The following is a 16,533-nucleotide window of genomic DNA, read 5'->3' as shown; positions in this document are numbered from 1 at the left end:
CCATTGTCTTTACAGTCTCCTCTTCTATCACGTGGATCTCTGGGGGGTCATTTTCAATTTTTCTGTCCAAGTCCTCCACTTGCTGCTCCGTGGACTCGATCTTGGACTCCTCCACCGGAATGTGGGTACTTGGAGTTTCTTGGGAGACTTCTTGCTTTTCTAACCATGGATATAATATTTTAAAAACCCATGGAACTTCCCCTAGCCTCTTCGTTGTCTTCACAACAGTCTCCTCTTCTATCACGTAGATCTCTGGGGGGTCATTTTCAATTTTTCTGTCCAAGTCCTCCACTTGCTGCTCTGTGGACTTGATCTTGGACTCCTCCATCGTAATGTGGGTATCTGGGATTTTTTGGGGGACTTTTTGCTTTCCTAACCATGGATAGAATATTTTAAAAACCCATGGAATTTCCCCTGGTCTCTCCATTGTCTTCACAGTCTCCTCTTCTATCACGTAGATCTCTGGGGGGTGGTCATTTTCAGTTTTTCTGTCCAACTCCTCCACTTGCTGCTCCGTGGACTCAATCGTGGACTCCTCCACCGGAATGTGGGTATCTGGGTTTTTTTGGGAGACTTTTTTCTTTACTAACCATGGATAGAATATTTTGAAAATCCATGGAATTTCCCCTAGCCTCTCTGTTGTCTCCTCTTCTACCACCTGGATCTCTGGAGGGTCATTTTCCCTTCCTCTGTCCAATTCGTCCACTTGCTGCCCTGTGGACTTTATCTCAGACTCCTCCACCAGAACGTGGCTTTCTGGGGGGTCATTATCTGTTTCTCTGCCCAAGTCTTCCACTTGCTGCCCTGTGGACTCAATCTTGGACTCCTCCACCGGAATGTGGATGTCTGTCTCTTTTTGTGAGTCTCTTTGCTTTTCTGACCATGAGAATGGTTTAAAAACGCATGAACTCTCCCCTGGCCCCCCTATTGACTGTACAGTCTCCTCCTCTTTCATATAAATCTCTGGGGGGTCACGTTCAATTCCTTTGCCTAATTCCTCCACTATCTGCACCGGAGCATTGATGTTCTCTTCCTTGAGGGGCATGGAGATCTCTGGAGAGGGTTTGGTGACCTCTCGTACTCCTACCCATGTGCACAGTAGAGTAAAAATGACGGCAATGATCTGATTCCTCATTTTTGTAAAGATTAGTAACTGACAAGAAATGTTAGTTACTACAACAAATAAAGATAGAAATCTGCGCTTGCTGCTTGCTATCAATAGAAGGTTTTGAATAAACAAAACCAATATGGAAAAAGAAAGCTTTGAAATTCAGTGAGAAAATACCTGGAGCTCCTTCCAGACACACCTGTCTCAGCTGAGATCAAAGACCAACTGACACTCTGCAACTGCTGCTGTTCCATATATATCCACATCAGTGTCACTATGACATCATAGTATTGCTAAACTGCAGGAGAGATACTTCACTTTACAGCTGCTGCAAAATTAGCAACTTCACTTTACAGCTGCTGCAAAATGTATCATCTGGGCTGCGCCAGGCACTGTGCACAGGATGGATCTGATTTTGGGGATCCAGCAGAACTGGAAATGATCCGATATCTTCATTATAATGAAATCCTATAGACTGTAATACTACATATTGATACAACTGGAATGTTTCCTATTGGATGCAATAAATATTAGGAGAATCTTTTATACAGTGCGGAGATCTTTATTTATCTATTTCGTTTTATTCAATTTTATCATTTTAAAACGGCTATTGCCTTCAACAAAGATGGCGCCGGTGCTCCGTCAGATGAGGGTGACGTTTGTGACGTCCCACACATCACTTCCATTACATCATAATATGGGTCGCTCACCTGAACACTCATTGTCCGCGGTGTAATAAAGTTGATTCAATCGGTGAGTGCAGTGTGAGGAGGAGAAGTGCCCGGTGGGGTGATCGGTGTTGTGGCAATAAACATTGCCGAACTGGTTGCTATGGCCGCCCCACGCCTAGCAACAGCGCTCTGAGTCCGCCTGCAGGAGCGAGAGAGCAGCCAGAGAGCGTCTTCGGTATCTCCTCCCCCTGAGCCCTGCAGGCGGAGTCTTACTGTCGCATGGGCGGGGACGGTAGAAGTGTGATTTGCATTCGGGTTAGAGTGGGAGGAGCCGCAGTGCAGAGGGCGGGACAGGCGGGGTTCCGATCTGAGCCGAGAGGGGGGTGGGGGGGGAACAGATTTCGACAGGGAAACCATTCTCGGCACAACACCGGTGGAGAGGAAATATGTCCGCCAGTCTGCGCGATGATCTGCAGGAATACCTCCAGGAGCTGGGTGTCGCCCTGCGCGGGGCGGGGCCGCTTTTTCTATGTGTGGGGATAGCGGCGTGTGCGGGGTGCCACGTGTTCTCGCCGGGACTGACCACTAGGTGGCGCTGTAGAGACTCTAATGTAAACCAGAGGGGGAAAAAAAGTGACATTTAACCCGTTTAGTACCAAATTCTATATATTTCCCTTCATTACCTATTTATTATTATTATTATATTTTCATTTTATTATTATATTACTATTACTATATTGTCATTATTATATTATATTACCATTATTATTTTATATTCCATTATTATCGTTATTACCATTAATATTATTATTACATTACTATACATATTAGCACAATTGTATAAACATTATTATTATATTATCATTACTATATTTCCATTATTATCATATTACCATCATTATTATTATTATATTACATTAATATATTACCATTATTATTATGTTTCCATTATTGTTATTATTTTATTATTGTCATTATTATATTATTATATTTTATTAATTATATTATCATTATTATTATTATATTATGTTACCATTATTATATTCCATTATTATCATTACATTACTATACATATTATCATAATTATATGGCCATTATTATTATTATACTTAATATATTTCCATTATTATATTACCATCATTATTAATATATTACCATTATTATGTTTCCATTATTGTTATTATTTTATTATCATAATTATATTACCATTATTATATTATCATTATTACCATTAATTGTTATATTACCATGATTATTATTATCATAATTATAATACCATTATTATATTATATTATCATTATTTTATTCCATTATTATTATCATTATATTACCATTAATATTATGATTATTATTATATTACCATTATTATTGTTATATTGCCATCATTATTAGCATGATTTTATTACCATTATTATCATATTATTAATATATTACCATTATTATGTTTCCATTATTATTATATTACCATTATTATATTATCATTATTACCATTAATATCATTGTTATATTATTATCATAATTATATTCACATAGTGGGGAAGGGGGAAAGGGGAAAAGAAGGGCATCCCAGAGCTATATGGCCATGTTCAGCGGCAAGTGAATGTATCTCTGGCACACAGTGTCGGTGCCAAGATACATCTGACCACAGACACGTGGTCTAGCAAACACGGGCAGGGAAGGTATATCACTTTTACTGCCCACTGGGTGAACCTTCTGAGGGCCGTCAAGCATGTAACCCGTGTAGATTTGGTTTTACCGCCACGGATTGCATGCAGGCCTGGCCCTTCTTCTCCTTCTCCTCCTACTCCATCCTCCTCCCTCTCCTCCTCGGCTGACTCCTCCTCCTTTTCCGCTGCTAGCGTCTCTTCCACTGCGCTGCCCAAGCTCCCCAGAACCTATTCGACATGCCAGGTGAGACGCCATGCCGTGCTGCGTCTGTTGTGCCTGGAAGCCAAGAGCCACACTGGCCCGGCACTCCTTTCAGCTTTGTGTTCACTGGCAGATCAGTGGCTAACACCGCTCAATTTGACAGTTGGTAAAGTGGTGTGTGACAACGGTGCAAATCTGCTTAGCGCATTGAAACAGGGCAAAATCACGCACGTGCCATGCATGGCTGACATTCAGCGGCGACACAATCTGCCGGTCAGACATCTTATTTGCGATTGCCCGAAGCGATGGAACTCAACCTTCTATATGCTTGATAGGCTGCTCCAGCAGAAACGTGCAGTTAACGTCTACCTGTATGAACTCTGCGGCAGAACAGGTTCTGGGGAGCTGTTTTTTTTTTCACTGCGCCAGTGGCTGCTCATGCGCGACGCATGCAGACTACCTGGATCACCAAACTGGTCAGTCGCAGCCATGGCGCCATCAGTGACATGGTACCTTATGCCTTCTTTATGGAGCGTGCATTGCGTTGTGTCATTGATCAAGCTGTGGAGGAGCAGGAGCGGGAAGATGAGGAAGTCGCAATGCTGGATGAATTCCCAGGGGTGGCTACTCTATCTGAGACAAGTCAACAACAGGAGTCTGAAGAGGAGTCAGAGGAGGATGGTGCCGGGGCGGATGAGGAGGAGCAAGAAGAGCATGCTTTAAACCTTTCTGGGATCCCTGTTGTGCGTGGATGGGGAGATGGGGAGAGGAGAATGAAGAGGACGACATTATCCTGGATGATGAGCAGGAGCCAGGCCACCACACCGCTTCCAGTTTAGTGCAAATGGGGGCCTTCATGCTCCAGTGTTTTAATAGGGACCCCCGTATAAAAAGCATAAGGGTCAAGGACCAGTACTGGGTGGCAACGTACTTAGACCCCCGGTACAAACACAAAATGGCGGAAATGTTACCGCCGTCACAGAGGGCTGGCAGAATGGAGCACTTCCAGGCCTTGCTTCGAGAAATGCTGCATTCTGCTTTTGTTTTGCTGGCAGAGGAGCAATTCCCACTCCCAGAGAAGGAGTTGCGGGTACCAATCCAACAGCGCCTGCAAGAAGAGGCCGGTTTGAAGATGTGCTGGTGACTTCGGATATGAGGTCATTCTTTCAGCCGACCCATCGACAGGTGTCATCCGGATCCAGCATCAGGGAACGCCTAGACCGTCAGGTGTCCGACTACATCGGGTTAACGGCCGATGTGGACGCTCTGAGGAGTGATGAACCCCTGGACTACTGGGTGGGCAGGCTTGACCTCTGGCCAGAGCTTGCCCAATTTGCAATCGAACTGTTGGCTTGCCCCTCATCCAGTGTCCTGTCCAAAAGGACGTTCAGCGCAGCAGGGGGGATCGTGACCGATAAGCGTACTCGCCCAGCTCACGACAGTGTTAACTACCTCACATTTCTAAAAATGAATGAGGCATGTATCTCAGAGGAATTCAACACATGTGACCAGTAGACCATGTATGTCTATAAACAATTTTTTTAATCGAGCACACAGACCTTCTTTCTTCATTTGGCTCACTTCCTTGTCCAAAAAAAGCACACCGTACTATATGCCCGTACCCTCCTCTTTGAAGAGGTTGAGCGGTGTCATATTTCTACTGGGGCTGCTTATTATGAGGGGCTCCCACCATCCCTGTGCTGTGCTGACTTCCTCCTGGGGCTGCTTATTATGAGGGGCTCCCACCATCCCTGTGCTATGCTGACATCCTCCTGGGGCTGCTTATTATGAGGGGCTCCCACCATCCCTGTGCTGTGCTGACTTCCTCCTGGGGCTGTACCTCTGCTGTGCATATTATGAGGGGCTCCCACCATCCCTGTGCTATGCTTATTATGAGGGGCTCCCACCATCCCTGTGCTATGCTCATTATGAGGGGCTCCCACCATCCCTGTGCTATGCTCATTATGAGGGGCTCCCACCATCCCTGTGCTATGCTGACTTCCTCCTGGGGCTGCTTATTATGAGGGGCTCCCACCATCCCTGTGCTGTGCTGACTTCCTCCTGGGGCTGTACCTCTGCTGTGCATATTATGAGGGGCTCCCACCATCCCTGTGCTATGCTTATTATGAGGGGCTCCCACCATCCCTGTGCTATGCTCATTATGAGGGGCTCCCACCATCCCTGTGCTATGCTCATTATGAGGGGCTCCCACCATCCCTGTGCTATGCTGACTTCCTCCTGGGGCTGCTTACGGTGCAGGTGTCAGTGTATATCACGGTGCTGATGTCGGTACTCTCTATCACGGTGCTGCTGTCAGTGCTGTATATCACAGTGCTGGTGTTAGTGCTTTATGTCACGCTGCTGATGTCAGTGCTTTATAACGGTGCTGGTGTCAGATCACTCTATCACGGTGCAGGTGTTATTGCTGTATGTCACGCTCCTGATGTCAGTGCTCTATATCACGGTGCTGCTGTCAGTGCTGTATATCACGGTGCTGGTGTTAGTGCTGTATGTCATGCTGCTGATGTCAGTGCTCTCTATCACGGTGCTGTTGTCAGATCACTCTATCACGGTGCAGGTGTCATTGCTGTATGTCACTCTGCTGATGTCAGTGCTGTATATCACGGTGCTGCTGTCAGTGCTGTATATCACGGTGCTGGTGTTAGCGCTTTATGTCACGCTGCTGATGTCAGTGCTCTCTATCACGGTGCTGTTGTCAGTGCTCTCTATCATGGTGCAGGTGTCATTGCTGTATGTCACGCTGCTGATGTCAGTGCTCTCTAGCACGGTGCTGGTGTCAGATAACTCTATCACGGTGCAGGTGTCATTGCTGTATGTCACGCTGCTGGTGATCATCTCCTGCACCCTCTTCTTTGCCTACCCTGACCTTCCCTCTCCTCCATTGCCTTCATGCGCTCCACAGTCCTGAATTGTCACAACAATTTCCCATATAAAAAAAGAATGCTTGTAGTTGTCGATCCCAGATTTACCTCATACATGTGTTATGTCATTGGCCATGTGGTAGGACTATGTTTGCACAGCTATTAATTATTTTGTGGCTGCAAATTTGACCTGTAGGTTTGCAAAGTTCGCCTCCCATTGAAGTCAATGGGGCCCGCCGCGAACGTTACGGTTTGCGAACTATCGGCCGCGTTCGCGAAACGTCCCGTCGGAAGTTCGTCCATCACTACTTGGGGATATAGGGAGAGATAGTATTGGGGTTACAGGGGGGTTATTCTTGGGGCTATAGGGAGGGTTAGTATTGGGGTTATAGGGTGGGTTATTCTTGGGGCTATAGAGAGGGTTAGTATTGGGGTTACAGGGGGAATATTCTTGTGCATATAGGGAGGGTTAGTATTGGGGTTACAGGCAAGTGTTCCACCTACTGGCTGAAATTTAGAATACAAAATAATATCTTTCTGTAAAAAACAGTATTCAAAAGTTTTTAACAAAATACATACAAATATAGGACACATTCACTGTGGTTTACATTTTATTCCATCAGGATTTAAATTGTACAGCAGAATTCTCCCTGGGGACACAAAGCAGTTAGCAGTCAAGGCAGCCATCTTGGTAATTGCATTGGCCGGGAATCGAACCCGGGTCAGCTGCTGAATAAGCAGCTATGCTCACCACTGCACCACCAACGCGAGGCATGTCTTTGGAGTGTGAAGGGAAAAAAACTATCTGCAGCTCCCCCCAGCACCCTCCACCCCCCCACCGCCCTCCATCCCCCCCACCCTCCACCCCCCCCCCCACCGCCCTCCACCCTGGATGATGAGCAGGAGCCAGGCCACCACACCGCTTCCAGTTTAGTGCAAATGGGGGCCTTCATGCTCCAGTGTTTTAATAGGGACCCCCGTATAAAAAGCATAAGGGTCAAGGACCAGTACTGGGTGGCAACGTACTTAGACCCCCGGTACAAACACAAAATGGCGGAAATGTTACCGCCGTCACAGAGGGCTGGCAGAATGGAGCACTTCCAGGCCTTGCTTCGAGAAATGCTGCATTCTGCTTTTGCGTGCGCTGGCAGAGGAGCAATTCCCACTCCCAGAGAAGGAGTTGCGGGTACCAATCCAACAGCGCCTGCAAGAAGAGGCCGGTTTGAAGATGTGTTGGTGACTTCGGATATGAGGTCATTCTTTCAGCCGACCCATCGACAGGTGTCATCCGGATCCAGCATCAGGGAACGCCTAGACCGTCAGGTGTCCGACTACATCGGGTTAACGGCCGATGTGGACGCTCTGAGGAGTGATGAACCCCTGGACTACTGGGTGGGCAGGCTTGACCTCTGGCCAGAGCTTGCCCAATTTGCAATCGAACTGTTGGCTTGCCCCTCATCCAGTGTCCTGTCCAAAAGGACGTTCAGCGCAGCAGGGGGGATCGTGACCGATAAGCGTACTCACCTAGCTCACGACAGTGTTAACTACCTCACATTTCTAAAAATGAATGAGGCATGTATCTCAGAGGAATTCAACACATGTGACCAGTAGACCATGTATATGTCTATAAACTATTTTTTTAATCGAGCACACAGACCTTCTTTCTTCATTTGGCTCACTTCCTTGTCCAAAAAAAGCACACCGTACTATATGCCCGTACCCTCCTCTTTGAAGAGGTTGAGCGGTGTCATATTTCTACTGGGGCTGCTTATTATGAGGGGCTCCCACCATCCCTGTGCTGTGCTGACTTCCTCCTGGGGCTGCTCATTATGAGGGGCTCCCACCATCCCTGTGCTATGCTGACATCCTCCTGGGGCTGCTTATTATGAGGGGCTCCCACCATCCCTGTGCTGTGCTGACTTCCTCCTGGGGCTGTACCTCTGCTGTGCATATTATGAGGGGCTCCCACCATCCCTGTGCTATGCTTATTATGAGGGGCTCCCACCATCCCTGTGCTATGCTCATTATGAGGGGCTCCCACCATCCCTGTGCTATGCTCATTATGAGGGGCTCCCACCATCCCTGTGCTATGCTGACTTCCTCCTGGGGCTGCTTATTATGAGGGGCTCCCACCATCCCTGTGCTGTGCTGACTTCCTCCTGGGGCTGTACCTCTGCTGTGCATATTATGAGGGGCTCCCACCATCCCTGTGCTATGCTTATTATGAGGGGCTCCCACCATCCCTGTGCTATGCTCATTATGAGGGGCTCCCACCATCCCTGTGCTATGCTCATTATGAGGGGCTCCCACCATCCCTGTGCTATGCTGACTTCCTCCTGGGGCTGCTTACGGTGCAGGTGTCAGTGTATATCACGGTGCTGATGTCGGTACTCTCTATCACGGTGCTGCTGTCAGTGCTGTATATCACAGTGCTGGTGTTAGTGCTTTATGTCACGCTGCTGATGTCAGTGCTTTATAACGGTGCTGGTGTCAGATCACTCTATCACGGTGCAGGTGTTATTGCTGTATGTCACGCTCCTGATGTCAGTGCTCTATATCACGGTGCTGCTGTCAGTGCTGTATATCACGGTGCTGGTGTTAGTGCTGTATGTCATGCTGCTGATGTCAGTGCTCTCTATCACGGTGCTGTTGTCAGATCACTCTATCACGGTGCAGGTGTCATTGCTGTATGTCACTCTGCTGATGTCAGTGCTCTCTATCACGGTGCTGCTGTCAGTGCTGTATATCACGGTGCTGGTGTTAGCGCTTTATGTCACGCTGCTGATGTCAGTGCTCTCTATCACGGTGCTGTTGTCAGTGCTCTCTATCATGGTGCAGGTGTCATTGCTGTATGTCACGCTGCTGATGTCAGTGCTCTCTAGCATGGTGCTGGTGTCAGATAACTCTATCACGGTGCAGGTGTCATTGCTGTATGTCACGCTGCTGGTGATCATCTCCTGCACCCTCTTCTTTGCCTACCCTGACCTTCCCTCTCCTCCATTGCCTTCATGCGCTCCACAGTCCTGAATTGTCACAACAATTTCCCATATAAAAAAAGAATGCTTGTAGTTGTCGATCCCAGATTTACCTCATACATGTGTTATGTCATTGGCCATGTGGTAGGACTATGTTTGCACAGCTATTAATTATTTTGTGGCTGCAAATTTGACCTGTAGGTTTGCAAAGTTCGCCTCCCATTGAAGTCAATGGGGCCCGCCGCGAACGTTACGGTTCGCGAACTATCGGCCGCGTTCGCGAAACGTCCCGTCGGAAGTTCGTCCATCACTACTTGGGGATATAGGGAGAGATAGTATTGGGGTTACAGGGGGGTTATTCTTGGGGCTATAGGGAGGGTTAGTATTGGGGTTATAGGGTGGGTTATTCTTGGGGCTATAGAGAGGGTTAGTATTGGGGTTACAGGGGGAATATTCTTGTGCATATAGGGAGGGTTAGTATTGGGGTTACAGGCAAGTGTTCCACCTACTGGCTGAAATTTAGAATACAAAATAATATCTTTCTGTAAAAAACAGTATTCAAAAGTTTTTAACAAAATACATACAAATATAGGACACATTCACTGTGGTTTACATTTTATTCCATCAGGATTTAAATTGTACAGCAGAATTCTCCCTGGGGACACAAAGCAGTTAGCAGTCAAGGCAGCCATCTTGGTAATTGCATTGGCCGGGAATCGAACCCGGGTCAGCTGCTGAATAAGCAGCTATGCTCACCACTGCACCACCAACGCGAGGCATGTCTTTGGAGTGTGAAGGGAAAAAAACTATCTGCAGCTCCCCCCAGCACCCTCCACCCCCCCACCGCCCTCCATATTTCTACTGGGGCTGCTTATTATGAGGGGCTCCCACCATCCCTGTGCTGTGCTGACTTCCTCCTGGGGCTGCTTATTATGAGGGGCTCCCACCATCCCTGTGCTATGCTGACATCCTCCTGGGGCTGCTTATTATGAGGGGCTCCCACCATCCCTGTGCTGTGCTGACTTCCTCCTGGGGCTGTACCTCTGCTGTGCATATTATGAGGGGCTCCCACCATCCCTGTGCTATGCTTATTATGAGGGGCTCCCACCATCCCTGTGCTATGCTCATTATGAGGGGCTCCCACCATCCCTGTGCTATGCTCATTATGAGGGGCTCCCACCATCCCTGTGCTATGCTGACTTCCTCCTGGGGCTGCTTATTATGAGGGGCTCCCACCATCCCTGTGCTGTGCTGACTTCCTCCTGGGGCTGTACCTCTGCTGTGCATATTATGAGGGGCTCCCACCATCCCTGTGCTATGCTTATTATGAGGGGCTCCCACCATCCCTGTGCTATGCTCATTATGAGGGGCTCCCACCATCCCTGTGCTATGCTCATTATGAGGGGCTCCCACCATCCCTGTGCTATGCTGACTTCCTCCTGGGGCTGCTTACGGTGCAGGTGTCAGTGTATATCACGGTGCTGATGTCGGTACTCTCTATCACGGTGCTGCTGTCAGTGCTGTATATCACAGTGCTGGTGTTAGTGCTTTATGTCACGCTGCTGATGTCAGTGCTTTATAACGGTGCTGGTGTCAGATCACTCTATCACGATGCAGGTGTTATTGCTGTATGTCACGCTCCTGATGTCAGTGCTCTATATCACGGTGCTGCTGTCAGTGCTGTATATCACGGTGCTGGTGTTAGTGCTGTATGTCATGCTGCTGATGTCAGTGCTCTCTATCACGGTGCTGTTGTCAGATCACTCTATCACGGTGCAGGTGTCATTGCTGTATGTCACTCTGCTGATGTCAGTGCTCTCTATCACGGTGCTGCTGTCAGTGCTGTATATCACGGTGCTGGTGTTAGCGCTTTATGTCACGCTGCTGATGTCAGTGCTCTCTATCACGGTGCTGTTGTCAGTGCTCTCTATCATGGTGCAGGTGTCATTGCTGTATGTCACGCTGCTGATGTCAGTGCTCTCTAGCACGGTGCTGGTGTCAGATAACTCTATCACGGTGCAGGTGTCATTGCTGTATGTCACGCTGCTGGTGATCATCTCTTGCACCCTCTTCTTTGCCTACCCTGACCTTCCCTCTCCTCCATTGCCTTCATGCGCTCCACAGTCCTGAATTGTCACAACAATTTCCCATATAAAAAAAGAATGCTTGTAGTTGTCGATCCCAGATTTACCTCATACATGTGTTATGTCATTGGCCATGTGGTAGGACTATGTTTGCACAGCTATTAATTATTTTGTGGCTGCAAATTTGACCTGTAGGTTTGCAAAGTTCGCCTCCCATTGAAGTCAATGGGGCCCGCCGCGAACGTTACGGTTCGCGAACTATCGGCCGCGTTCGCGAAACGTCCCGTCGGAAGTTCGTCCATCACTACTTGGGGATATAGGGAGAGATAGTATTGGGGTTACAGGGGGGTTATTCTTGGGGCTATAGGGAGGGTTAGTATTGGGGTTATAGGGTGGGTTATTCTTGGGGCTATAGAGAGGGTTAGTATTGGGGTTACAGGGGGAATATTCTTGTGCATATAGGGAGGGTTAGTATTGGGGTTACAGGCAAGTGTTCCACCTACTGGCTGAAATTTAGAATACAAAATAATATCTTTCTGTAAAAAACAGTATTCAAAAGTTTTTAACAAAATACATACAAATATAGGACACATTCACTGTGGTTTACATTTTATTCCATCAGGATTTAAATTGTACAGCAGAATTCTCCCTGGGGACACAAAGCAGTTAGCAGTCAAGGCAGCCATCTTGGTAATTGCATTGGCCGGGAACCGAACCCGGGTCAGCTGCTGAATAAGCAGCTATGCTCACCACTGCACCACCAACACGAGGCATGTCTTTGGAGTGTGAAGGGAAAAAAACTATCTGCAGCTCCCCCCAGCACCCTCCACCCCCCCACCGCCCTCCATATTTCTACTGGGGCTGCTTATTATGAGGGGCTCCCACCATCCCTGTGCTGTGCTGACTTCCTCCTGGGGCTGCTTATTATGAGGGGCTCCCACCATCCCTGTGCTATGCTGACATCCTCCTGGGGCTGCTTATTATGAGGGGCTCCCACCATCCCTGTGCTGTGCTGACTTCCTCCTGGGGCTGTACCTCTGCTGTGCATATTATGAGGGGCTCCCACCATCCCTGTGCTATGCTTATTATGAGGGGCTCCCACCATCCCTGTGCTATGCTCATTATGAGGGGCTCCCACCATCCCTGTGCTATGCTCATTATGAGGGGCTCCCACCATCCCTGTGCTATGCTGACTTCCTCCTGGGGCTGCTTATTATGAGGGGCTCCCACCATCCCTGTGCTGTGCTGACTTCCTCCTGGGGCTGTACCTCTGCTGTGCATATTATGAGGGGCTCCCACCATCCCTGTGCTATGCTTATTATGAGGGGCTCCCACCATCCCTGTGCTATGCTCATTATGAGGGGCTCCCACCATCCCTGTGCTATGCTCATTATGAGGGGCTCCCACCATCCCTGTGCTATGCTGACTTCCTCCTGGGGCTGCTTACGGTGCAGGTGTCGGTACTCTCTATCACGGTGCTGCTGTCAGTGCTGTATATCACAGTGCTGGTGTTAGTGCTTTATGTCACGCTGCTGATGTCAGTGCTTTATAACGGTGCTGGTGTCAGATCACTCTATCACGGTGCAGGTGTTATTGCTGTATGTCACGCTCCTGATGTCAGTGCTCTATATCACGGTGCTGCTGTCAGTGCTGTATATCACGGTGCTGGTGTTAGTGCTGTATGTCATGCTGCTGATGTCAGTGCTCTCTATCACGGTGCTGTTGTCAGATCACTCTATCACGGTGCAGGTGTCATTGTTGTATGTCACTCTGCTGATGTCAGTGCTCTCTATCACGGTGCTGCTGTCAGTGCTGTATATCACGGTGCTGGTGTTAGCGCTTTATGTCACGCTGCTGATGTCAGTGCTCTCTATCACGGTGCTGTTGTCAGTGCTCTCTATCATGGTGCAGGTGTCATTGCTGTATGTCACGCTGCTGATGTCAGTGCTCTCTAGCACGGTGCTGGTGTCAGATAACTCTATCACGGTGCAGGTGTCATTGCTGTATGTCACGCTGCTGGTGATCATCTCCTGCACCCTCTTCTTTGCCTACCCTGACCTTCCCTCTCCTCCATTGCCTTCATGCGCTCCACAGTCCTGAATTGTCACAACAATTTCCCATATAAAAAAAGAATGCTTGTAGTTGTCGATCCCAGATTTACCTCATACATGTGTTATGTCATTGGCCATGTGGTAGGACTATGTTTGCACAGCTATTAATTATTTTGTGGCTGCAAATTTGACCTGTAGGTTTGCAAAGTTCGCCTCCCATTGAAGTCAATGGGGCCCGCCGCGAACGTTACGGTTCGCGAACTATCGGCCGCGTTCGCGAAACGTCCCGTCGGAAGTTCGTCCATCACTACTTGGGGATATAGGGAGAGATAGTATTGGGGTTACAGGGGGGTTATTCTTGGGGCTATAGGGAGGGTTAGTATTGGGGTTATAGGGTGGGTTATTCTTGGGGCTATAGAGAGGGTTAGTATTGGGGTTACAGGGGGAATATTCTTGTGCATATAGGGAGGGTTAGTATTGGGGTTACAGGCAAGTGTTCCACCTACTGGCTGAAATTTAGAATACAAAATAATATCTTTCTGTAAAAAACAGTATTCAAAAGTTTTTAACAAAATACATACAAATATAGGACACATTCACTGTGGTTTACATTTTATTCCATCAGGATTTAAATTGTACAGCAGAATTCTCCCTGGGGACACAAAGCAGTTAGCAGTCAAGGCAGCCATCTTGGTAATTGCATTGGCCGGGAACCGAACCCGGGTCAGCTGCTGAATAAGCAGCTATGCTCACCACTGCACCACCAACACGAGGCATGTCTTTGGAGTGTGAAGGGAAAAAAACTATCTGCAGCTCCCCCCAGCACCCTCCACCCCCCCACCGCCCTCCATATTTCTACTGGGGCTGCTTATTATGAGGGGCTCCCACCATCCCTGTGCTGTGCTGACTTCCTCCTGGGGCTGCTTATTATGAGGGGCTCCCACCATCCCTGTGCTATGCTGACATCCTCCTGGGGCTGCTTATTATGAGGGGCTCCCACCATCCCTGTGCTGTGCTGACTTCCTCCTGGGGCTGTACCTCTGCTGTGCATATTATGAGGGGCTCCCACCATCCCTGTGCTATGCTTATTATGAGGGGCTCCCACCATCCCTGTGCTATGCTCATTATGAGGGGCTCCCACCATCCCTGTGCTATGCTCATTATGAGGGGCTCCCACCATCCCTGTGCTATGCTGACTTCCTCCTGGGGCTGCTTATTATGAGGGGCTCCCACCATCCCTGTGCTGTGCTGACTTCCTCCTGGGGCTGTACCTCTGCTGTGCATATTATGAGGGGCTCCCACCATCCCTGTGCTATGCTTATTATGAGGGGCTCCCACCATCCCTGTGCTATGCTCATTATGAGGGGCTCCCACCATCCCTGTGCTATGCTCATTATGAGGGGCTCCCACCATCCCTGTGCTATGCTGACTTCCTCCTGGGGCTGCTTACGGTGCAGGTGTCAGTGTATATCACGGTGCTGATGTCGGTACTCTCTATCACGGTGCTGCTGTCAGTGCTGTATATCACAGTGCTGGTGTTAGTGCTTTATGTCACGCTGCTGATGTCAGTGCTTTATAACGGTGCTGGTGTCAGATCACTCTATCACGGTGCAGGTGTTATTGCTGTATGTCACGCTCCTGATGTCAGTGCTCTATATCACGGTGCTGCTGTCAGTGCTGTATATCACGGTGCTGGTGTTAGTGCTGTATGTCATGCTGCTGATGTCAGTGCTCTCTATCACGGTGCTGTTGTCAGATCACTCTATCACGGTGCAGGTGTCATTGCTGTATGTCACTCTGCTGATGTCAGTGCTCTCTATCACGGTGCTGCTGTCAGTGCTGTATATCACGGTGCTGGTGTTAGCGCTTTATGTCACGCTGCTGATGTCAGTGCTCTCTATCACGGTGCTGTTGTCAGTGCTCTCTATCATGGTGCAGGTGTCATTGCTGTATGTCACGCTGCTGATGTCAGTGCTCTCTAGCACGGTGCTGGTGTCAGATAACTCTATCACGGTGCAGGTGTCATTGCTGTATGTCACGCTGCTGGTGATCATCTCCTGCACCCTCTTCTTTGCCTACCCTGACCTTCCCTCTCCTCCATTGCCTTCATGCGCTCCACAGTCCTGAATTGTCACAACAATTTCCCATATAAAAAAAGAATGCTTGTAGTTGTCGATCCCAGATTTACCTCATACATGTGTTATGTCATTGGCCATGTGGTAGGACTATGTTTGCACAGCTATTAATTATTTTGTGGCTGCAAATTTGACCTGTAGGTTTGCAAAGTTCGCCTCCCATTGAAGTCAATGGGGCCCGCCGCGAATGTTACGGTTCGCGAACTATCGGCCGCGTTCGCGAAACGTCCCGTCGGAAGTTCGTCCATCACTACTTGGGGATATAGGGAGAGATAGTATTGGGGTTACAGGGGGGTTATTCTTGGGGCTATAGGGAGGGTTAGTATTGGGGTTATAGGGTGGGTTATTCTTGGGGCTATAGAGAGGGTTAGTATTGGGGTTACAGGGGGAATATTCTTGTGCATATAGGGAGGGTTAGTATTGGGGTTACAGGCAAGTGTTCCACCTACTGGCTGAAATTTAGAATACAAAATAATATCTTTCTGTAAAAAACAGTATTCAAAAGTTTTTAACAAAATACATACAAATATAGGACACATTCACTGTGGTTTACATTTTATTCCATCAGGATTTAAATTGTACAGCAGAATTCTCCCTGGGGACACAAAGCAGTTAGCAGTCAAGGCAGCCATCTTGGTAATTGCATTGGCCGGGAATCGAACCCGGGTCAGCTGCTGAATAAGCAGCTATGCTCACCACTGCACCACCAACGCGAGGCATGTCTTTGGAGTGTGAAGGGAAAAAAACTATCTGCAGCT

At 48.3% G+C, this 16,533-nt stretch overlaps 5 non-coding genes across 5 annotated transcripts; all 5 read right to left on the bottom strand.

Moving 5' to 3' along the window:
* Nucleotides 1-7,226: 7,226 nt before the first annotated feature.
* TRNAN-AUU (transfer RNA asparagine (anticodon AUU)) lies at nucleotides 7,227-7,298 on the bottom strand. The gene has a single exon. It is a non-coding gene; the product is annotated as a tRNA-Asn (tRNA).
* Nucleotides 7,299-10,206: 2,908 nt separating this feature from the next.
* Nucleotides 10,207-10,278, bottom strand: TRNAN-AUU (transfer RNA asparagine (anticodon AUU)). The gene has a single exon. It is a non-coding gene; the product is annotated as a tRNA-Asn (tRNA).
* Nucleotides 10,279-12,284: 2,006 nt separating this feature from the next.
* On the bottom strand, nucleotides 12,285-12,356 carry TRNAN-AUU (transfer RNA asparagine (anticodon AUU)). Its single transcript has one exon. It is a non-coding gene; the product is annotated as a tRNA-Asn (tRNA).
* Nucleotides 12,357-14,338: 1,982 nt separating this feature from the next.
* Nucleotides 14,339-14,410, bottom strand: TRNAN-AUU (transfer RNA asparagine (anticodon AUU)). Its single transcript has one exon. It is a non-coding gene; the product is annotated as a tRNA-Asn (tRNA).
* A 2,006-nt stretch (nucleotides 14,411-16,416) lies between these two features.
* TRNAN-AUU (transfer RNA asparagine (anticodon AUU)) lies at nucleotides 16,417-16,488 on the bottom strand. Its single transcript has one exon. It is a non-coding gene; the product is annotated as a tRNA-Asn (tRNA).
* Nucleotides 16,489-16,533: the final 45 nt, after the last annotated feature.

The sequence above is a fragment of the Lithobates pipiens genome, unplaced genomic scaffold (assembly GCF_037356315.1).
Source record: "Lithobates pipiens isolate NorthernLeopardFrog02 unplaced genomic scaffold, aLitPip1_a1.2 Scaffold_18, whole genome shotgun sequence".
NCBI lineage: Eukaryota > Metazoa > Chordata > Amphibia > Anura > Ranidae > Lithobates > Lithobates pipiens.
This window is presented reverse-complemented; position numbering and strand designations above follow the sequence as displayed.